Source organism: Prenolepis imparis, unplaced genomic scaffold, assembly GCF_030444845.1.
Source record: "Prenolepis imparis isolate NDT839.2.m4 unplaced genomic scaffold, iyPreImpa1.0 SCAF_3, whole genome shotgun sequence".
In the NCBI taxonomy this organism is placed as follows: Eukaryota; Metazoa; Arthropoda; class Insecta; order Hymenoptera; family Formicidae; genus Prenolepis; species Prenolepis imparis.
In genome coordinates, this window is record NW_028141161.1 from 2914875 (window position 1) to 2940876 (window position 26002).

Genomic DNA, 26002 nt, shown 5'->3' on the forward strand with positions numbered 1-26002 from the left:
CCTACAAAAGTTGTAGGGTTTCGAGGGGGACATAACATAGTAATATTCATTTGACTTTGGGCGGCGTCTCCAAGGTTAGTGAAGGTTAACCTTAAGTGAAGGTGAGAATGAATTTTGAAGAAAATAAAAAAATGCTTCAGATAAAAGTTGTTCAAATTAATTAGTAGAAAAAGATGTTATAATAAAAAATATGGGTTTCCATTAAAAAAATTTATTCTCACCTTTACTTGACCTTGGAGACGTCGCCCAAGGTCATATGAATATTACTATGTTATGTCCCCCTCGAAACCCTACAATTTTTGTAGGAAACATTTTTTTATTTAACGCAGTGTTTCTGAGATATTTGAGTGGGTCCTTTAAAATGGGACACCCGGTATAATTTTATAAATTTATATATATAATAAATAAATATTTCTTCATATATATAAATATAATGTTTCATATATAATTTGACATGATTATTTATTTATTTATTTATTTATTTACGGGATAGCAATCCCTCTTGTATCAATTTACAGAAAAATAATTACATTAGTAGACGACATGTGATATTAAACAATGAAACAGAAATAACAAATATAAAATAAGTACATTTTATTACTGATAGTAGACGCTAGAGTTTTATAAAAATTCTTAATTGGAAAGTATCCCGATCGGAAAGTATCTCGATTACCTATGTGGGTCGAGATAACGAGCTTAGAGATCGCTTAAAAACATTAAGTGAGCCCTGAAAAAAGTCAACACTACTGGCAAATTCATTCCCCAAAAGACACATTCGGTTTAGTGGACTAAAATCGCCATAACACGTACGGTGCGACTCAACGTGGAAAACTTTGCCACCCCTCAGCGGCCTCATCGGAGCACGCAATTTTACTCGCTCAAGTAATTCCACACTATCTATACGATTGTTAATTATATTAAAAAGGAATAACAGGTCAAAGAATTTTCTTCTGTTTTCCAGTGTTACAAAATTAATCTTGTTAAGTATAAAACCGTAATCATGGTCGGAGTAGAGCATAGGCTCATTAGTATAAAAACTGACCCTACGAAGAAACCTATGCTGCACCCCTTCCACCAGTGTAGAGAGCTTTTTAAGATAAGGGGCCCATACAACCACCGCATGCTCGAGATGCGGCCTAACCAAGGAGCAGTACAACAGCTTGAGGGTGTGGATGCTCTTGAAAAACTTGCAAGTTCTCATAATAAACCCAAGCCTCTTGCTCGCACGACACGTGATAGTAAGTATATGTTCCTCGAATGACAAATTGGAACAGAAAACAACGCCAAGATCTCGAATAGAGCTTACAACTGAGAGAGAAGCACCACACAGGGAATAGCCGGACAGCACTTTTTCACCTCTTTTTTTACTGAAATGCACTACATGGCATTTGGCTACATTAAAGTTTAATTTATTTTTGGCACTCCATGCATCCAATCGTGCCAGGTCCTGCTGCAGCAAAATCTCATCACCCCGATCGTCCACTCGGCGAAAAACTTTCAAGTCGTCTGCGTATAATAGGAATTTGCTGTTTTTAAATACTTTTGCAATATCATTGATAAATAAATTAAAGAGAATCGGGCCAAGATGAGAGCCCTGTGGAACTCCCGACGTGGCCTTAATGACCCTAGAGAAGCATCCTTTAAACTTGACCACTTGAAATCTGTCCGAGATAAAGCTTGAGATCCACTTAAGCATGGGACCACCTATGCCTAGGGCACGTAATTTACTATATAATATATTATGATCTACACTATCAAATGCCTTTTTAAAGTCCGTATAGATAGCATCTACCCGGGATCCTCCCTCAATCGCAGCGTTAATGAAGCTGTAGTATAAAAGCAGATTCGTTGCAACAGATCTGCCCGCCATGAAACCGTGCTGTTCGCCAATTACAATGTTTTTCATTAAATACGCTAGTTTTTTTGTAATAATATTCTCAAAGATCTTAGGCATAAGACTCTGCTTACTAATTGGTCTATAGTTTGAAACACAAGATTTTTCGCCGCTTTTGAATATCGGGGTCACAATAGACAATTTCCAAGCCCCAGGGAAGATACCATTTTTCAGTGATTTATTGAAAATTAGCCATAAAATCCTGGCCATAATGTATCTACACGATTTAAGGAAGACCGGATGTATACCATCACTTCCAGGGCATGAAAACGTCTTCAGCGCATCAATGCTCTCGAAGACCTCACCAACAGAGATATCAATACTCAAGATATCAGCATCATGTTCGCATCCAGCCTCGCGATCAATTTCATTAGATACCGAGTAAACAGATTCAAAAAAATCCGCAAAGCAGTTCGCGATGGCAGAGCGATCCTCGATATACGAATTATTATGATAGAGGTACATTGGTGAATTCCTTGTGGTCGATATGGAGTTAACGAAACTCCAAAATTTTTTTATGTTATATACCAGCCCCTCCTCCGTGCTCCGAACATAGTTCCCGAAGCATTTTGAGGAGAGAGACTTGCATTGAGCTCTTAGGCGCGTGAAGGTTAAGTAATCTGATAAACTATTTGTATTTTTAAATCGGCAGTGCGCCGTCCTCTTTTCCCTCGTGAGCCCGACCAGCTCACCCGAGAACCATCTCGGATAGCCGGAAACACGTGTCCGAGACGAGGGGACGAAATTATCGATTACGTAATTTAGGTGTTGGTAAACTACCTCGACTGCATCGTCAACACCCAGACCGCTCAGCACCTCATCCCAGGGAACCCCGCCCAAGTAATCGTTAATGGCAATATAATTTGCTCGATTAAAATTTTTCCTCCATTCGAACTCCTGTTGGGTCGAAGATCTTGTTACCACAGGCAAAGATACAGTTATTGCCGGGTGGTAGCGATCAACCGCACACATAGATTCAAGGGCCGGACCCACTGTCACGCCACGCATGGCAGAAAAGACCAGATCTAAGGTTTCGTTATGAGCATTTAAAACCCTATTAAATTGCCAGAAATTAAATTCATTAAAATAATTCGCGATACAACTAGCTTGGCCCGACATATGATACGCATGACCCTTTTCGAAATGTAATTGTTCCTCATTATTTGTCCACATTACCTGTGGCAAATTATAATCACCGATAATCAAGAATTCGGCATTCGATGACTCCGCTAACACCTCTTCAATCGAGAGGCAGTGTGATTCGTAGATAAATACATCCGAGGACGGAGGAATGTAAACCGCACCGACAACAATATGTTTATATCCTAGCTTAATGTCGATGAACAGTTGCTCGACATGTTTTATTTTCGTAATTATTACTCGGCTACGCAGGGAGTCACGCACCGCAATCAGAACACCCCCCCCCCGCGACCGATCACTACTGAGACTGCTTCTGTCGCATCGGAAAACATTAAAACCATCTAGGCCCAGCTCCGAGTTCGCAATGCTGTCGTTAAGCCAGGTTTCGACTAATACTATGACATCATATTTTACAGAAACAGTAGCTACCGCACAACGTAATTCACAGAGTTTAGATCTTAAACCCCGAACATTTTGGAAGTACACAAGAGGGGAGCGGATTAGTTTTTTGAAACTGGGTTCGCTTTAACGATCTTGGGTGTGCCATTTACGTAACGAATTGTCTTTTCGGTTTCACCCGCCTCTTTCATCCTCTTCAATTCAGCTTGAAGGTCTTTTAGATGTTTCCTCTGGTTTGGAGTTTGGTCCTGAGTAATCCTGACCGGGCCCGTATACCGCGATTTATTCTTCAAAATAGTTATAGCCTCCTGTTTGTTTGGCAATGTTACACGTAACGGACGAGCATAACCTTGTTGTTTCTTGCCAAGTCGCATGGTTTTAATAGTCGGAGTGTTTACTGGCTGAATTTTATTTACAATATCTTTCGCTAGGTCGACATCCAAGCAGGAATCACCCTCGGGTTCGTCTAGATTAAAAAAGATAAGATTTGATGCTCTTCTCTCTCTATCCTCTAATTCATCGATAATGTTTACTTCAAGTAGCAAGGGCAGGTCGGTATGCACTGGACTCCTCCGCTGCTCCTCCAGGCGGGAGATTCTGTTAGACAGATCCAGCATTTCGCCCCTGATAGCTGTCATGTCGGCAGTATATAATTCACGCATTTCATTGCGAAACTTGCAAAACTCATCACGCAGCATTTCCTGCAGCGTACTGAGTAGCGACTGATTTTCAGCCACTGAGGCGGAGAGGCTCGTACAGTCAACAAAGAAACCATCCTTATGCGGGTGACCGGCCCGAGCCACACATCCTGGATGCGATGCAATGCCACAGCCCGTACACGTGATGGGCTTGACCACTGTTGTACCACATCCTTTGCAAGATCTTTTTCCGTTCATGGTATCGAAGTATAAAATAAAGGAAAAAAACGCAAAAACTTTAACGGCAGAGTCAGTATTGCGGAGCAAAACAAAAACACGTCTGTGTTGTTGTGTCGTCAAAACTAAACTGATTATACATGAACCTTATAATTTATATATACATTTATATAATTATATATAAAAATGGACATATTTCACATGTAATTATGTATAATTATATAATTATTTATATATAATTATATATAAAAAATTTTTTCGGGTTGAACCCTACAACTTTTATATTTTGTTCATAAGACCACTATTTTTTGGACATAATTGGCCGTTGCCGGACTTTTGAACCACCTTGTATATATATACAGGGTGACTCAAAACAACCTGATGTCCTTGAAATGTCATATTCTTGAACGAATTCTGAGACGATTTTTCCTTTTGCAAAATTTTGTCCGAAGCTTAGTTTTTGAGTTATAATTAGAAAAAGTTAGCGAATTACGAGTCCGATACAACGAGCAGGCAGGGACGGCGCAACGCGTCGCGAAACTAATATAGCCCCACACTTCCCTAGACAGTCAATATTATTGACACAATATTTGATATTAATTTTTTCAAGTTTATTGAATTATTATTGCAGTTTCTAAACAATATTTTACAATATTATTCATTATCTAGGAGAGCTATAACGTAACGCTTGAGACTAAAATATTCAAACGCGAGTTTTACATTAAGTGGAAAATAAATTAGAAATAGACGAATGAAAAACGAAGTAGTAATCGTAATTTGATTAAATATTCTTATATTTTAAAAAAAAGACGCATTTGTATTACGTGATGAACGATCTCCATAAAGGAATAAAAATGCGTCGATTTTCTTAAAGATAAGAATATTTAATCAAATTACGATTACTACTTCTTTTTCATTCGTCTATTTCTAGTTTATTTGCCACTTAATGTAAAACTCGCGTTTGAATATTTTAGTCTAAAGCGTTACGTTATAGCTCTTTTAGATGATAAATAATATTGTAAAATAACGTAAAATATTGTTTAGAAACTGCAATAATAATTCAATAAACTTCAAAAAATCAATATCAAATATTGTGTCAATAATATTGATTGTCTAGGAAAGTGTAAGGCCATATTAGTCTCGCAACGCGTTGCGCCGTCCCTGCCTGTCCACTGTATCGGACTCGTAATTCGCTAACTTTTTTCAATTATAACTCAAAAATTAAGCTTCGGACAAAATTTTGCAAAAGGAAAAATCGTCTCAGAATATTTTCAAGAATATGACATTTCAAGGACATCAGGTTGTTTTGAATCACCCTGTGTATATATATATATATATATATATGTATATACATATGTCTAAGGGATGTTTCAGGGACCGTTTTCAATTCTTGTCGTTTTTTTATGAAAAATGATGAGGGACAATTAATTACATCATTTCCCGTTTGAATTTTTAAAATTGCTTTATTTATTTGTGAGATATTTAATAAAATATATAAAATGGTTACTTCCAGGTCCATTTTTAATTTTCTTTATAATGTAAGAAAATTTATAAAATTAATGATTTTTTTGAAAGTGCCAGATATATTTTAACAGTAAGAGAAGATATATTATAAAAAATAATGATACTGGCTGAAATAAACTGAAGTTTTAAATCGGTCCCGGATTTCATCATTTAGGTATATATTATACACTTTCGGACCAATTAAAAAGTATACGTTTTTTGTTTATTTAATGTATTTTACACATTCAGAATCAATGTATTTAATAAAAGAAAATATATTTAATAAATAAAAACAGTTGATAATTACACTCATTTTTATGTTTATTTTGTTCAAATTATTAATATTAATAGTACGAATACTTCCAGAACCAGGAAGAACAAACAAAATGGCGCCAAATTTTTGTTATTGGCGAGATCGATGGTATAATGCGTATATTTACACCATATTAAGTGTGCGTATATTTAGCACTGGCATAAGACATCGGTTTTGTAAAATTAAATATTAATATTTAAATAGTATGTTAAAAGGTGAAATAGTATCAATTTTGCGAAATCGTGCGAGAGAAAGCTTTATGGCGCCAAATTTTTGTTATTGGCGGGACCGTTGGTATAATGCGTAATGCGTGTATTTAGCACTGGCATACAATATCGATTTTATTAAATAATTAGGTACCAATATTTGAATAGTATGCTAAAATGCTGGAGTAGTAAAAATTTTTACGAAGTAGTGCGAATGCGCTTTATGGCGCCAAATTTTTGTTATTGGCGGGACCGTTGGTATAATGCGTAATGCGTATATTTAGGACTGGCATAAGATATCGATTTTATTAAATAAGTAAGTAATAATATTTGAATAGTATGCTAAAATGCTGGAATAGTTAAAATTTTTACGAAATAGTGCGTATGAGCTTTATGGCGCCAAATTTTTGTTATTGGCGGGACTGTTGGCACGATGCATATATTTAGCACTGGCATAAAATATCGATTTTATTAAATAATTAAGTACTAATATTTAAATAGTATGCTTAAATGCTGGAATAGTTAAAATTTTTACAAAATAGTGCGAATGAGCTTTATGGCGCCAAATTTTTGTTATTGGCAGGACCGTTGATATAATGCGTAATACGTATATTTAGAACTGGCATAAGATATCGATTTTATTAAATAATAAGGTACCAATATTTGAATAGTATGCTAAAATGCTGGAGTAGTAAACATTTTTACGAAGTAGTGCGAATGCGCTTTATGACGCCAAATTTTTATTATTGGCGGGACCGTTGGTATAATGCGTAATACGTATATTTAGCTCTGGCATAAGATATTGATTTTATTAAATAATTACGTACTAATAATTGAGTAGAATGCTAAAATATTGAATAGTCAATTTTTACGAAATAGTGCGAATGAGCTTCATGGCGCCAAATTTTTGTTATTGGCGGGACCGTTGGTATAATGCGTAATGCGTATATTTAGCACTGGCACAAGATATCGATTTTAATATATAATTAAGTAGTAATATTTAATTAGTATGCTAAAATGCTGCAATAATTAAAATTTTTACGAAATAGCGCGAATGAGCTGTATGGCGCAAAATTTTTGTTATTGGCGGGACCGATGGTATAATGCGTATATTTACACTATATTAAGTGTGCGTATATTTAGCACTGGCATATGATATCGATTTTATTAAATAATTAAGTACTAATATTTGAATAATAACCTCCACTAAGCTAGCAGGACCAAATCAGCAGAATCAAATCAGACCTATTAGATTATTTAGTACCCATTTTGTACTAATTTGTACCATTAATAATAATTTTGTACCCCGTGCCATTTCCAAAAAAACCGTGGCGCTGCTACCTCAATAATTAAGCTAGCAGGACCACATTAAAAAAAATAAAAATATAAAAATAAAAGCAGAAATGCAAAGGACTGAATTTGTACTAATTTGTACCAGCAAAAAAAACTCAAAATAGTCATCCCTTCTGCGTCAAAACAACCCTCAATTGAACTCGGCCCCATTGAGCTCAAGAGTAAAGTACCTATCACCACGAGCAAAATCAATCGCTACTTGCACATTTAATTTGGCATAGTTTGTACCGCCAAAATATGAAGTTTCAGATTTTGTACCCCTGCCGTTCGTTCAGAAACCCTTGATTCTTATTAAGCCCAAGAGTAAAGTACCTCTTTCCACAAGCAAAATCAATCGCTATTTGCACACTTGATTCGGGATAATTTGTACCACAAAAATATTGAGTTTGAAATTTTGTACCCCCGCCGTTAGTTCGGAAACTACCCCCGACTTTTATTAAGCTCAAGAGTAAAGTACCTCTTTCCACGAGCAGAATCAATCGCTACTTGCACATTTAATTTGACATAATTTGTACCGCGAAAATATGAAGTTTCAGATTTTGTACCCCTGCCCTTCGTTCGGAAACTACCCTTGATTCTTATTAAGTCCAAGAGTAAAGTACCTCTTTCCACAAGCTGAATCAATCGCTACTTGCACACTTGATTCGGGACAATAATGGCGAAATATTTTGATCCGGCATTTTGCAACTTATATGTTGTAAGATAAATTTAGAGACTTCTTCAATAGTAGATTCACCAAAAATAGGTGCATTTTTAATCCAAATTAATAAGTGGAAATGTTGTATACCTCTACCTTGGTATTCTCGTCGCCAGAAATAGTGCGTTACTTCTCCAATTGGATGATCTTTAGAGTTAATAAAGTCAAGCATTGCTCGAAACTTATTATCGAGAAACCTGGATGTTGACACAGGATCTCTAGCAACAAGTACGCTAACGCATAAAGAAGTGTCATGCCATCCATTTACTTCACGAATATATTCACCTAAATCTTCCCATAACCATTCACTCGGACTTACAATTAGTGTTAAAAACCATGTCGCAGGCCCATAATGCTGCGTCATACAATTTAAATCACTTCTCGGTTTACGCCAATATTGCTCCGTATTTCGAAGTGTCGAAAATATTGTACTCAGATTAGATTCCAACAATTCTTTCGACATTGCGTCTAAATATTCTACAGCTGTATAACGAACTCGCGGATTAGTTACATTCATTTTATGAAAAATTCCACGACTTAATTGACGCATATTGGCATTGTTCAATAAATAAAATAAATATTGTTGATTTAATCTGTATTGTGGATGTTTAGATGTCAAATGACATTTAATAAATTCATGATCATAAAGTTTAACTGGTCTAGTCTCATGTTGTCCATTAATACCAAATGGGTATATCTGGAAAACACATTATATCTAAACATTTTTCACGATTATCCAAAGGCAAATCCTGAATTTTAAACATTTGATATAAACTTGTCGCAGTTTTATTTGCTTTTTTTTTCATATAAGGGATAGATAGTATATTGTTCGTAATAGCCATCATTTTCGTCAGTAACCTGAGTTAACATTGCTTTTGGTGGATTTTCTAATATTTCTTCTATATCATTTTTTGTCTCTTTTATCAAATTATTTGATAATTCAGAGTTGTCATCTAATATTGCTTCTGTATTATTTTCTATCTCTTCCACTTGGAATACTAAATTTTTTAACTTTTCCAAACATAACTTATTATGATTATTTGGCAGTATAATGTGAGAGTATAAAGCATTGTTGTGCTTTAACCATCAAGTGCTTAAAGCATCAAATACTTTTTTAACATTAACCATCTTTTCCCAAATAATCTTTGATTTTGTCGGAATATCTCTAACTAATATATATAATTCATGATTAATATTTATCGCATCAGTATTATGACATAATTTATTTCATGTCTCCTGTAACGGAAGTGGTAAATGAAATGTTCTACCTTTAACTTTTTGTATCATTTGCCTTTGAGGCAACTTTTTATTCATAACAGTTTCCATTTTGAGAATAGTTTGAAATGCTTTAGCTCTCTGTATAAGAATTTTTTCGAATGTGTTAAGAGATGATATTACTTCGGGCACAACATCTGTAAAGCGATTATTCAAAATGCAATATGCAGGTATTAGACCTTTACGAAATTTGCCTGCACACTAATTACATATATATTCTGCATTAATTTTTTGTTGTTGAACATGTGCCATTAAATCTCTCCAAATTTGAATGTCTATTTGTACTTGAATATTACTAACTTTAAATAAATTTTTTTTATAACACAATCTCTCACATGATACGCAAATATGCCGTGGTGTGTCTTCTGAACGTTTGGTTAAAGCTTTAAATGCTTTATGATATTTTGAAAATATATCATCATCACTCAGAATTGTATCTGTCTGTTGATGTTAGTATAGATATATCTGCTTTTTCTTGTGCAGAAGTTACAATTTCATTTAATGCATTTAAATCAGCATGAGTTAATGCTTTATTCGATAAAAAGCTGTCATTTGATAAATTAAACGCTTAATATATCTTACTTTTGGAAAATGAGGCGATAATAATTGAACTGAAAGAAACATTCCTTTACAAAGTGTTAAATCAATATGACAGCTACGCGTATGACCCAATTTTTCATTTGAGGTTTTCATAGTACATCTATGAAGGTTTTGTATCAATTCTGGTATATTTTTTAAAGTACATTTATCTATAGTTTGCATGAACTTTTGATAACGATCAATTAAAGATGGATCAATTTTACATGAACTATTGCACAACCAAGATTTTGCTAGTGATTCTTGTAACGGTAATATATCAACAACTTGTCCTTTCGTATCTATTACCAAAGATTTCGATGAAGTTACATTTTTTATTAACGGTAATATATTCAGAACTTCTTTTTTCGTATCCAAAGGTTCTTTTGAAGTTACATGATGATATGTAGAATCAATAAAATAATTTTCGGATGAAGCTGTATGTCTAGATTCGCCACATAACACATTTATTTTTTCTTCAATTGTAGAACATTCAGCGACAAGTGTCAAACTTACTTCTGATTTCTTTTTAATTAAAGCTAACAATTTGTATAAATTGCGAACAAGATTGTTCCTAATATACATACACCATCTTACGATTTTTTCGGCTTTTAGTCGTTTTTCAATATGACCTTTAATATTGAGTTTCTCTGTAATATTTTTTATAATTATTTCTAAAGAATGACGAAATTTTATAGAGTTTTTCGATAAAATTTTTTTATATTTTTTAATAACTTGTTTTGAAAAATTGAAATTTTTTATTGTAGGTATAGATTTTGTACTTATTTTAGAATATTGCTTATATTGATTTTCCTTTTTAACACAATTATTTTGTGAATCTTGTTTATATTGATTTTTCAAATTTTTTGCATATCGCTGTCGCTTTTTAGCGCGAATATTTACAAAATCTTCTGCATATCGATGTCGCTTTTTAGCGCGATTATTTTCAAAATCTTCTGCATATCGATGTCGCATTTTAGCGCGATTATATTCCAAATTCTGTGCGTATAGCTGCCGCATTTTAGCGCGATTATTTTCCAAATTCCGTGCATATAGCTGCCGCTTTTTAGCGCGTTTATTCTCCAAATCTTGTGCATATTGTTGCAACATTTTAGCACAATTATTTTCTAAATTAGTACTATTTTCTAAATTTTGACTTTCTTTTAAATATAAAATCTGTTCTTTTTTATCTTGATTTTCCAAATTATATTTGATTCCTTCCTTTTTGATATCTTCTAATTGTACATTATTTTCATATTGAATACATTTATTTCCAAAATTTTTATTTATATCGTAAATATTATTTTCTTTATCATCTGAAGAATATTTATTAATTTGTTCAATATTAAGATTATTTAATGTTTCTGAACATTGATTTGAAATGCATTCTGTTTGCAACTGACTATTATTCAAAGTTTTTTTAGTTTGAGCAATGTCGAAAATTTCCTTTGATTTTAATTTTTGATGTGTCTCATATTGACGTCTCTTACGTACACGAGCAGCGTCAATCTCTCTTGCTCTTATTACTGTTAATGGAAATACTTTCTGAGTATTATATTGTAAATCTTGAGGAAAATGCTTAATTACATTTGTTTCAAAAATTTTTAGCAAATGCAGACGTATCAAACTATGATCATACTTTACTTTTTCAGGTTTAATATTAAATAACAATGAAATCGCAAAAGCTATTGCAAAAACACCACAATCGTTACAATTTGGTTGACGTTGCACAATAGGAAATTTTAAACGACGTTTTTCAAAATTATATATTGGAAATAATCTTGTTAAGAATTGCTTATGATGCTCATGTAATTTCTTAGAATTTAAAGAATCGTAAATAAATATATTTTTCGTGTCATAATAACTGCATACCCAGTGACCATCGAATGGACTCGATGAACTATGCAATATTTGTATATGTTTTTTATCTACTGGCATAGATTGAATCGTATCGAGACATTGCACTCGCCAGGTTTCGACAGGTCTAAAATCTGAACAATTTTGTAAAAGACGACCGAAAGGTTCCATATGCATGTCAGTTAACCATTCATCTTGAATAATTATATCTTTTACTTTAGACGATAGAACCATATGCTTCTTTGTTTCAAGAGACATTTTGTATGTATATAATGAAGACAAATTGTTTTATAGATTCTTTTATTATAAGTACGCAGTAGCCGCGCTTCTCAATCGCGCAGTATATTGGCGCTCTATATTGCAAAGCAATTCGTTTTTCACAGGCGCACAGCAGCCTCTTTTTACAGGCGCACAGCAGCTCTGTATCGGCGTACAGCAGCCGTTTTTCACAGGCGCACAGCAGCCGTTTTTTACAAACGCACAGCAGCTCTGTATCGGCGCACAGCAGCCGTTTTTTATAGGCGCACAGCAGCCTTTCTTTACAGGCGCACAGCAGCTCTGTATCGGCGCACAGCAGCCGTTTTTTATAGGCGCACAGCAGCCTTTTTTTACAGGCGCACAGCAGCTCTGTATTGGCGCACAGCAGCCTTTTTGTATGATAACTTATGCTATTACCGCTACTTCTGCTTCAAAAACCGTTAAATTTTGAAGACGTCAGTCCTGGAGGTAATCCTGCGCAAAAAAATATAACTTCTTTTTTGTCACTAACATCATTTAAAAAGAATGGATACTTTTAAATTCAAAAAAATTTTTCGAAAAATATAAATAAATTTACAGATAAAAATATATATACAAATATAAATATAAATTTACTATTTAGTATTAACTTTTACATGAATTTCTCAAGAACAAATGTAAATATCAAAGTTTATTTAAATTGTATGTGTTTGTAATTATTTTTTCTATAAACTGAATCTAAAAACTAAGAAAATGTGTCATTTAAAATTTTGAAACTTTGCATATAGGTTAGCGCAAATCCAAAAAGTTTTTTATTATTCTGTATATCATTTATCAAATAATTTGTTACAATCGATTTTCAAGACCTATTTTTTTGCAAATTTAAAGTATCCATTCTATTTAAATGAACCTATATTAACCTGGCATCTTTACCATAAAAAATTGGGTTTGACTATAGTGCATAATTAAGTGCTAATTTTGTGTTAATTTATTGTTCTAAGAACAAATTTATTGCTTTTACATATTAATAAAAAAATAAAATCAAAGATGAAAGTACTGACTTACCATTTAGCTAGCACTCTCACTTTCGAAAAACACTAATATGGCGAGTCGAATACGACAAGAGAAAACTATATCAACGCAATTAGTTGCTATTATGACATTACATATCTTGAGAACAATAAATTAGGGAAACATTTTAAAACCAAAATCATTACAACAATTAATTGTATTAATATAGTTTACTTTTGTAGTATTCAACTCGCTATAAGTGTTTTTCGAAAGTAGGGTACTATAGCTTAATGACAAAGTCAACACCTCCATCTTTGATTTCATTTTCTTACTAATAAGTAGAAGCAATAAATTCGCGCTTAGATTTATAAATTAGTATCAAATTAATTTAATTATGCACTGTAGCCGAACTCGATTTTTCAGTGTTAGGTTAATATATGGATCTTTAATAATGATGTCAAAAAAAGACTAATACTAGGTAACAAACAAACCTACAATATGAAGAAAATAAGTTCTTAAAAGTTCACAATCACTAAAGAAAAACGATGCTCTTTGAATAATATATATAATATATTTATTATTAAGATGATAGTTTAACAAAAAAATAGTTGTAATTATTTACTATTATATAAGCTAATATATAAATATATATATTGTTGCGCCCCCTCGGATCTGCATCCTCATCCTCGAGATCACCCCGTATACGTTTCCGGAGGATCGTCGTCAAGGGGGTTGTTGATAAACAACCTCCGACTTTTGTTTGTTTTCCGGCTCCATCTTGAGTCTTGGTCTAGCTGTCAAACCGATTTGACGTGTTACGAGACCTCAGACTATTTTCCCGATTTATTGTATTTCTTCTTCTGCATCTCAAAGGGTCGTCACTTCATTAAATAACATTCTGTGCTTAACCGTGTCTTGATTTATTTCGCGCGCGAGTGAGAGTGCTTGTGCGAGTGAGATATCTCTTGAGATATCGCAAGAGGCGTCTGGGGGACACAACATTTTGGGGGCTCGTCCGGGATTTGAACCCGGGACCTCTCGCAACTGGAATGACTCCTGCGGAATTATATTTCGCTCGAGATTTAAGACTTCCAGTGGATTTGTTACGAGGGAACCTTCCTAAGACAGAGGAGGGAGAATCTTCTTCTTCAATTGAGAATTTCGCCAGTATTCTTAGAAAAAAATTAGATGAAATTCATTCCGAAGTTAAAGGAAAGATGGATACAAAATCTTCTCGAGTAAAGAGTTGGTATGATAGGGGAGTTAGGAAGATTCTATTTCAGGAGGGAGAGAGAGCCTGGTTTTACAACCCCCGAAGAATTAAAGGAAAAGCTCCCAAATTGCAGAGCAATTGGGAGGGACCTTTCTTTATAGTGAAGAAATTCAACGATGTGGTGTATTGTATTCAGAAGACACCCAGACATCGGAAAAAAGTGGTTCACGTGGATAGAATAGCTCCATTTATAGATAGAAATGTTGTTAATTGTTAGTTAGGTCAGAGCCTGAATAAAATTGTTAGGGAGTAGGGAGATGTGTGTGTGTGTGTGTATGAGTTTGTGTGTGTGTGTATGTAGTGAAGAGATGTGTGTGTATGAGTTTGTGTGTGTGTGTGTATGTAGTGAAGAGATGTGTGTGTATGAGTTTGTGTGTGTGTGTATGTATATTTTCATTTTAGAATTCTTACTGCGAAAAATGTTTTTCTTTTCTAGTTGAAGATCTTCAAGATCTTCAAGGTTTGTCTGAGTCTTCGGTACGGGAGGATTCTCCAAGGAAGTTCCTGTGGCTGAGACTCATCGGAAACAGCTGACTTCTTTCAAAAGGAGATTTCCAAATCGTTGTATTCTAAAGGTCGTTTGATTCTTCAATTAAGAAGACTGTCTCGCCCACGGTTTTTTTGATCCGTGGTTTTTCCCGTGGGACGTAGGGCAAATGCCGAGGCAGGGACTTGGGGAGTCCTCGAGGGACGTTGGGTCCAAGGATGTTACCCCCCCCCCTTGTCTGAAGATTCAATGTTCTTCGATTTTCTCCGGAAGACGCTTAAGCGAGAACAACAGAACAACAGCGAAGAGAGCAGAAATTTTCACCTCGGCGGGTGTGAAGAAGAGTCTGGCCAACTTTTCTTCGAAGACACCGTTCGAGTATGGAGAGGAAGAGGGCGAAGCCCGGTAACCTGTAGCAGCAGCTCAGGGAGGGCAGGATTCGTCCGGACGAAGAAGACGCAAGATTGGGACCAGACGTTTCGCTCGACCACCCACAGCAGCAGCTTGGGAAGAGCAGGAGAATCGTCGGTGCCCTGGAATCAGCGTCAGTCCTGGGTCTTCAGTAGTCTCCATGTTGGATTGTCGGGACGACAATCTTAAAGGAGGGGGGTAGTGTTGCGCCCCCTCGGATCTGCATCCTCATCCTCGGGATCACCCCGTATACGTTTCCGGAGGATCGTCGTCAAGGGGGTTGTTGATAAACAACCTCCAACTTTTGTTTGTTTTCCGGCTCCATCTTGAGTCTTGGTCTAGCTGTCAAACCGATTTGACGTGTTACGAGACCTCAGACTATTTTCCCGATTTATTGTATTTCTTCTTCTGCATCTCAAAGGGTCGTCACTTCATTAAATAACATTCTGTGCTTAACCGTGTCTTGATTTATTTCGCGCGCGAGTGAGAGTGCTTGTGCGAGTGAGATATCTCTTGAGATATCGCAAGAGGCGTCTGGGGGACGCAACAATATATATAGAGGGTATCAGAGCGACCGTATAAGCAGTTTTTTTTAGGAAACTACGCATTTTCATGAAAAATGTTTCATACAACAATTGTAGAGCTCTAAGGCCTTGCGCACAATAGAAAAAATATTAGGAATAAATATTAAATATTAGGAATAAGAATTATTTAAAAATAAAATCGGAAAAACTCTGATGTAAAAATACAAATTCGGGTATAAAGGATTCTTACTAGTTTATTAGCCCTTACTAGTTCTTTATACTCGAATTTGTATTTTATATCAAAGTTTTTTCGATTTTATTATTTTAAAATAATTCTTATTCCTAATATTTAATATTTTATAATTTATAATATTTTCTCTATTGTGCGCAGGACCTAAGTGACGCATTATATAGTAGTATTATTATGACTTTGAATAGCATTGTCAAGATTACATGAAGATCACCTTGAAATTTTTTAATGGAAACCCTCATTCTTTATTGCATATTCGTGTAGCTTATTATTACCTCGAGAGCTTTCCAAAACATTATAATAAATATTTTTTCATTAAGTAGTTTTTGAGTTATGAGACTTGAAGTTTACAGTATTTTGACATAAAATATCTTGTGAAACATTCAAGTTTCGGTAATATTACCTAATATTTTTATGCACAGAATAATTAATTACAACTATTTTCTTGTTAAACTTATACTATTTCTTTCATAAATATATAATTGTTGATATAAAATAAAGAAGTGAAAAAGATAATAATAATAAATAACATAAAGACAAATATATAACATATATGCAGCATAAAATATAGATTTTATTATTTCCTTCATAAATATATTTTTATATTATATAATGATATTTGCAACTACTACTTTTTTGTTGCACTATCATTTTACCATTTTTTAAAATAAATATATAATATCATTTTACTATTTTTTTTAAATAAATTGTTGGAAGAAAGATGTAATAAAGAAAAGAAGAAGAGTTTCTAGCTTGTCAGGAAAATTTTAATGTTCGAATAAGTCACAGATTTATCAAAAGCGTTCCAATCTTATTTCCGAAATATTCTCGCTCGTCAATACGGACAGTATTCCGACTATCTCAAGTTCGCTCGAGGTTGAAGAAAATAAACACGTGTGTCCTGTTCGGCAGATCTTTCAGGACTCCGTTTGATATCGATTTGCTACGGAAGCAATCGATCGGTCACGCGCATCGATCTCGCGCATCACGACCAGGACAGCGTGTCCAAAATGAGCATATATATCCATATGTATAATTGCCTACAATTCTATATGTATAATTGCCTACAGTTCGGCCAGCCTGACATTATGGCCGTCTCGGCCATGTACATACAACAAATACGTTATCAAAAGCCGATCGTCAAATTATTTGCGAAATATAAAAATAAATAAATAAAAGTAAATATAGATACAATATCTTGAGGTTTACTCGTCAACGTACAATTTCATATGATCGGCGCTAACTGTTCCTGTATATGGTATTTGTGTTATTTGGAATCCTTCGATATCCGACATAATATATCGATCGTGATCAAGGACGGCCTTTACAATATACGGGCCTTTATATTTTGGAATTAATTTCTTATTTACTCCCGGAGTCACGTCAGTATTGAAAATCATAACATAGTCGCCTTTCTTATATGTAGTCGCACGCTTTCTCTTATTGTTATATTGATATTCATTCGTCCGCTGATTAGTTATGATAATATTTGCCGCTCGATCTCTAATCGCTACTAAATCTCTATCGTTATCGGAATACGGGTCGAGAAGAACACGAATCTCGTCTTTTATAATTCCCAGCTGATCAATTCCGAACAATAATTGACTGGGTGTATTACCAATACTTCGACAGCGGGTGTTGTTTAGAGAAAATTCAACCTCTCTTAATATTCTATCCCATTTTTCCGGCGCATCGCATAGCTTCGCCAACAATAGTGTAAGAACCCGATTGAAACGCTCAACTTGTCCGTTGGCGCGAGGAGTACCAACGGCAATAAGAATATGACGGATAGATTCTTCTTCCATTAACTTCGCAAGCAATTGCGAGGTAAAACATGTTCCTCGATCGCTTATTAATCGCCTGGGTTTACTGTACGCACGGAAATAGTCTTTCAAATGCCGTATCACTTCTTCGGCTTTAGTAGCTTTGCACGAATACAATTTTATAAATTTGGTAAAACCATCCACCACGGACAAAATGTATCGATGTCCTTTTCCTGTTTTTTCCAACGGACCATAATGATCTACATGTATCGTTTGAAATGGTAATTTCCCCTTAGGGATACTATGCAAATGTCCTTCCATTTTACCGGAAACCGGAGAGAACTCGATACACTTCAAACAATTGGATATATAATCGCGGACCTTCTCCCTCAACTTAGGAAACCAATAAACTTTTGTAATGTTATCGACAACTTTATCAATTCCAAGATGACCTAAATCATCATGGCATGTATGAATCACGTTTGACTCCATACATTCGGGAACATAAAACAACAATTTTTTGTTCTTAGATTTACGATAGACCAAGCCATCTCTTAATTCATAAAATTTATCCTCGGCATTCTCTAATTTATCTCGGAGTACATGAATTCCTTTGTCTTTATCCTGTCGAATCGACAGCGTCTGCTCGAAAGTATTCGATTCCAAAACTAATATACTATTGCAACGGCTTAATGCGTCAACGTGAGACATACGCTTGCCGGGACGGTGCAAAATTTTATAATCATAATCCTGCAGGAACATTGCCCATCCAGAAATACGCGGATTTACAGTTTGTTTGCTCAAGGTGAGGCGAAAGCTATCGCAATCCGTAACAATGGTAAATGGAATTCCAGACAAATAAATATGGAATCTTTTGATTGCGTACACCGCGGCCAAACATTCTAGCTCAAAGCTATGATATCGCGCCTCTACCACTGTAGTTCTATGGCTAAAATATGACACTGGTCGCATAGTGCCATCATTTTGTTTTTGCAACAGAATTGCGCCGAATCCGCTCGCACTGGCGTCACAGTGTAATTCCGTCAATAATTTTGGCGAATAAATTGCAAGAATCGGCTGCGACATTTCTTTTAACAACTCAAACACGCGATTCTCTTCCGGACCAAATTGAAAAATCCCGTTCCTCTTAATTAAATCATAAAGTGGCTTCGCGACAATCGAAAAACCTTTTATAAATCGTCGGAAGTAACTAGCAAGGCATACAAATCTATGGGCTTCTTTCGTATTGCGCGGCACCGGAAAATTAACGACGGACTCTACATTCGCAACGCTGGGTCGAATACCACTCTCATCAATCAAATATCCCAGATAAACAATTTCGCGATACAAAAACGAACATTTATCCAATCGAAAATGCAACTTATATTGTCGAGCTAAATTGAAAACTTTACTAAGAATTTCCAAATGCTCGTCAACACTCTCGGTTGCAATTAATATGTCGTCAAGATATACCAATATTTTATTCATGCGGGTTAAATCACGAAAAATATCGTTCACATATCGCTGAAAAATCCGCGGAGCATTTGTTAATCCAAAGGGCATTTTCAAAAATTCAAATTGGCCTAAGGGCGTCACAAAGGAAGTGTACTTTACGGACCCGTCGGCAACCCTCACGTGATGAAATCCGTTACGTAAATCAAGGTTAGAAAAATACGATTTTCCGCGCAATCGCTCGATCCAAGTGATCATCGATTAGAGGAGTCGGAAAATTATCTCTAACGGTTATTTTATTCAATTCGCGGTAGTCAACGCATAACCGCAGTTCGCCGTTTTTTTTCGCACAAGTACGATAGGTGAAGCATAGGGCGAATTACTTGGTCTTATTATCCGCTCCTGAGACAATTTGTCCAATATCTGACTCAATTTCTCCTTGTCTGCAAATGAGAGTCTCCTCGGCCTGAAACTAATAGGTCGATCATGCGTCAAATTAATTTCCATCTCGATCTCCTTTGGAGGACTTAAGACTTCTTTTTCTGCAACATATTCACTATTATACAATTGTTCTACACGCTTTATCGTCTTAAAATCTAAATGCGGATCGATGCTCAACGTTTCGGTAACAGACGACGGATGATCGACATAAGAAATATGAAAAATCTGTTTCGAAAAATCGCCACTATCAATAGTTTGCAAATCGGTTCTCGTAATACTAAATTTCTCTCCCAATGATATTTTAATCCACGGTGACGAGGTAAAATCCCTCCCGAGTAAAACAGCGCAAGTTATTGCATCCGACACTACAAAAAAGTTAATTTTTAATTCAATATCATTTATCTCGACAACCTTCTCGAAAACTCCGAGAATCTCTAATTTAGTCCCGTTAATACCATAAAAAGACTGATCTACTGTCATTGCAGCACGAACGTGCAGAGGAACAAAACTACTTTTTATCAAGCTTATCGGAGACCCCGAATCGATCACAAGAGAGAATATTTACACCTATTATTCGATTCATCCGCGATCTGATACGAAAGGGATACCAAATATGGGGCGCTCAATGAAGTCTGGATCACGCTCGTTGTGTTATCCATCCCTAGCTTTGGCTTCGGACAATCCTTAATGCGATGCTCCGAGTTGCCACATCGGAAACACGAGCCACTCTCGCGCTTCCGCTCCTGCTTGCATTCCCTGGAAAGGTGTCCGGCTGCTCCACAATTGTAGCATCGGACGTTCCGCGTGGTAGAAGTCCCCTCACTTGGCGGTTCCGATGACGTCACAGGTCGCTGTCCCTTCGATGATCGCTCCACACCGATCCTTGGCTCATTGTCCAGCGACAGCTTTCTGAAGGCGTCCAACAAATCCGCCGCAGACGCAAAACGCAGCATCCGCGCCTGGCTCCGCATTCGAGCATCTGGCACTCCGTCAATTAAACAATCGATCAGCTCCTCCTTCTCAATGGATGCTTTATTCGCGAGAACCACCTTCTCGTGATAATACTCCGAAAATGCCTCACTGCTTCGCAACTTGCGCTTTTCGAAATCTCTTCTCAATGTCAATCTGCTAGGGCGATTATCGAAAATACGAGACATTTCAAAAAGTAACTCGACAGCACTCAATTGCAAGTGTTCCGGCTTCGAGTGAAACCAACTCAATGCTTTATCCTTCAGACGCAAACTAATTAATATCTTGGTTGAATTTTCATCAAGTCGATAGGTCGCGTGCAAGAATTCAACCTGTTTCTTCCAAGTATCAAAATTATCACAATCGCCCCGAAATTCACTCAACAAATCGCTGATGGTTCGAATATTAAATCTCGAATCAACGGCATGATCGCCAGCACTACTCACGCTAGGCGACACACTCGCTTCCCGTCGGACAAGATCCAGCTCCCGCTCCAAAAGAGCCTTCTCACGTCGCAACAGTTCAAGCTCTCTGGCCATCAATTCCCGCGGCATTGTCAACTGATCTGAGGCTGCCTCAATAATTTCCTCAGACTGCGATTGTTGCGCCGGTGCATCAGCATTCGAATCCGACGGCGAGGGATTCTGCGTCAACCTGCTACCCGTAAAACGCTCATATGCACTCTTCCAAGTATCCTCGCCGACAGACAATATTTTCGCCACTAACTCAACTTTCGCTCCCGTCGGAGACTGTCCAATTTGTCGCGCAATCTCTTTCAAATTTGCAACCGTCAAATCGTTTAGAATGTTCTGAGATGCCCGTTCCATATTGAGAGTCACTGTCCGTTCAATTCACTACAACGGGAAACACACAGTATCGCGCGTTGAAAGGTCACAAATACCGAAAAAAGGTACAAAAATATTTTCGTCTCAATGTTAATCACAAGGAGCACGGAGCTCAAGACGATAATAAATTCGGCGACCGTTAACAATTTCGAGAGGGTCGTGAGACCCTTAAATAAAGCCGACACACGAAAATTTGTCCGCTAACCGCCGTCAAATTTTGTTAATAATAATAGGCGCGGACTGATACTTAAAGAGAAGATAATTATATATAATAAATTAAAGAGATATAATATAATATTAAATATTAAATAAATAATAAATACGAGTATTAAAATTTATAAATTTGTCAAAAATATTTTTTTTCTAACATATACATATATTAAAAACATTTCTACTAAAAATTTTAACTCTGAATATATATATATTTTTTTAATAATTTTAAATTATTCTTCAGAAAAGTATTAACTCTACTTTTTTGTTACGCTGCCATCCTACTATTTTTTTCATAAATGTATAGTTATTGATATAAAATAAGAAAATGAATAAAACTATTCTAAATGCTATGAGTTATTAAAAATGCACATTTTTTATGACTTGTATCTATATGTTATTTATTATTAGCTTTTATTTGCTTCTTAATTTTATATTAACAATTATATACTTATGGTAGCGAAGCAAGAAAGTGGTTGTTATTATGAGAGAAATAGTACAATGGTATCGTAACAAAAAAATACTTTCAAATATCATTATATAAATATATATATTTTCTGCATGTATTTTTCTTAATAATTTAAAATTATTTTTCAGAAAAGTATACAGTTAAATATTATATAAATTAAATACATAAATTTGTCATACTGTATTATGTAAAACATAGTATAATGGTAGCGTAACAAGAAAGAGATAATAAGATGATGGTAGTGTAACAAGAAATAGTAGAATAGTAGCGAAGCAAGAAAGTAGTTGTTATTATAAGAGAAAATAGTACAATGGTATTGTAACAAAAAAATACATACAAATATCATTATATAAATATAAATATATGTATATATATATATATATGTACAGAGAATCCATTGGGGATATTTTTTGGAGCGCACGCATGCTTTGGAGACATTTCGATACTTTGGGGTCTGGTCTCAAAGTTTTTAGAGGTCTATCGCATACTTTGGGGACATTTTTATTCTTATGTCCAACGTATATTTTGAGACTTTTTTTTATATGATTTTGACTGCATAGTGGCGCCATCCAATAACATATGTCCTCAAACTATACGTTGACTGTATTTTATTTATAAAGTAGATTTATGAATTCTATTTATTATTAAGATAGAGAAAACGTGAAAAGAACATGGAAGGAAAAACTTATTAGGTGATTAATAAAAACATATGTCCTCAAACTATGCGTTGACTGTCCTAAATTCAACAAAAGAAATTCGCACTTAAACTGTTAAATATGCTTGAGAAACATTGAGAAAAAACGATTATTTTAAGGGCATCAAGAGACACGGTAGTGTCTCGCGCCTAGTTTGGGCGAAGCCGACTCTAAGAAGCGAGGCACCGTGTATCTTTACGCGAATCGGACAGTTCGAGATAGTCATAGATTCGGATGCTCAATAACGGCTGAAGCGATCGAGTTTTTACTAGGTTTAATCGATAGATTGAGGTCGAATTATATAATGAAAGTTCTGTATTTTTGCTCTACGTGCTTTGTAAGCGGAAATATAATAATGCAAAGTCTAAATATGAAAAATTTCGTTTAAGAAACGTCATCATCGTTCACGCATACATAGTAGTATCTATCGTGCTACACGCATTATTAATCACACGTATACAACACATGCGTACACGTATATCACACGTAAACAACACATGCAATAGATGCATGTAGTGGTAATCTTGTACTGTTCTCACGTTTCACAACAGACGGCGTTAGTGGCGCTTCGCGATATTAGCAGCGTGCGGGGTTATGTATTAGATCTTTTGACATATGATAGGTTAAGGTTAATTAAACAATATGCTAAAGTTAATTTTGAAATTTAGCAGTGCCTAGTTTTTTTAATTAAAATTTTTTTATTTTTTTTTATTTGTATTAATTTTAATAATTTTTTAATTTTTATACTATTCTACATGGGTTTGCAACTTGAATTTTTCACTGGTTCATTATACGACTCTATAGGTTTGCAACTTAAATTTTCCACTGGTACAAAAGTTTCTACTTTTACTTGGCGCGCAATTTTTTTTTATATCATTACTTTTGTAGTACGATTCTACATGGGTTTGCAATGGATAATTTTTCATATGATTCTACATGGGTTTGCAATAGGTAATTTTTTATACTACAATTCTACATGGGTTTGCAATGTAAATTATACCTTAAAAATGTTGAGGCAAAATGTTTAATTTGAGGACACTTTCGTATATTGATTGCATAATTTAGGGCAGTCTCCAATCAATGACTTTGTTCAAAAAATCTCAAAAGTATACAAGGACTAGAAAATTATCAATATTTTTCTGTTTATATGGAAATAGACTGGCTATAAGAGCCGAACGCGGATCTCGGTGCGACGGTTATAGCAAAAATTAATTTTTCGCTATAACTATAGATAATTGTACACGGGACACGAATTTTGCTTGGTATACTGCCAAGACTTATTTAGGAATTGTATCTCAATTCGAGATCACTAAATTCCTGTGTTCCCCTCTAACCCCCCTATAGAGATGTGGCGAGAAAAATATCGCTAAATTCCCGATTCAGCGACTTCGGACCGATATTTTTCTCGCCTACATCTCTATAGGGGAGTCAGAGGGAAACACAGGAATTTAGTAATCTCGAATTGAGATACACTTCCTAAATAAGTCTTGGCAGTGTACCAACAAAAATTCGTGCCTTATGCACAATTATCTAGTTATAGCGAAAAATTAATTTTCTCTTTAATCGACATCCGCGTTCGGCTTTTATAACTAGGCTATTTTTATATATATCTTTGATATTGAGAGCCTTAAAATATCTTAATTTTTTTGTTTATTGCTCTGTAAATAAAATTTTGAATTGCATGTTGCTCGTGAGGTGTCACAGCATTAAACAAATTGAACAAATAAAAGGGGGTATCCCGAAATATGCGTTCTGAGTAGATATATATGCTAAATAACTACCTATAATAATTTAATAATGATATTTATAACACATATTGTACAGAGTGTCATTCGCGTTTCATCTCTCGTGGGCAGATAGAATGGGTTAAACCGTGTAGAAAAGGCTAACTCTCGCGGATATTACCGTGCGGCGAGAAGAGACAGATCATATTACTACGCGACTACGATGCGAAGATAAACATTACACACCGTTCGTTCATAGTCGTTGTCATTTGTAGAACATTCCTCTCGAAGTTTTATCATGCCCCTAACGCGACCGCATAATGGATTGTCTTTTTTTCTTCTCATTGCACACTTATACTCGCGCGAATTGGCCAATCTTTTAAAATTAATTTCTCATTAATTATTGCAAGAATCGCAAAATAATAGACTTCACTTCTATTCAGATTAATCCGCTGTACCTATACACGAGAAGTGATATGGTTATTACCAAATACTCTGTATATACATATGTATATGAATACAAGGTGTCCGGTTATTCGCGTTTGTCTTTCATCTTTCGTGGGCAGGTAAAATGGATTAAACTGAATAGAAAATTCTCTATCTATCATATTGCGATTTTCGCAATAATTAATGAGAGAATAATTAATAAAGGTCGACCAATTCATGCAAATTTAAGCGTACGGCGAGAAAAGATAGCCTACTAAGCGAGCGGCGAAAAGAAAGAGTCTCATGTTACACGGTTGCTAAGCGCGCGATGAAGCGAAGAGAAGCACTCTAAGTAAGACAATAACTATGTACGAGCAACGCATAATGCTGGACCCCCGAGTAGACTGTCTCTTCTCGTCGCGCGCTTGTAGTTGCGCGAATTAACCGATTTATTTTAATTACTTACTCCTTAATTATTGCAAAAGTCGCAAATGGTGGAGGACTTTACTACTCGGTTTAACTCCTTCTACTTGCCCACGAGAGGTGAAACGCGAACAATTGGACACTCTGTATATACATACCCAGATAGCCAAATCTGTCAAGAGCATGTATTAAAACTGTGTGCTATATATTTTTGCCAGCAAAAAAACTGCAGATTTTATATAAAACTTGTTATATCAGATAATGATAGCAGAACGTTGGCAGAAATGTTATAAAATCTGTTGAC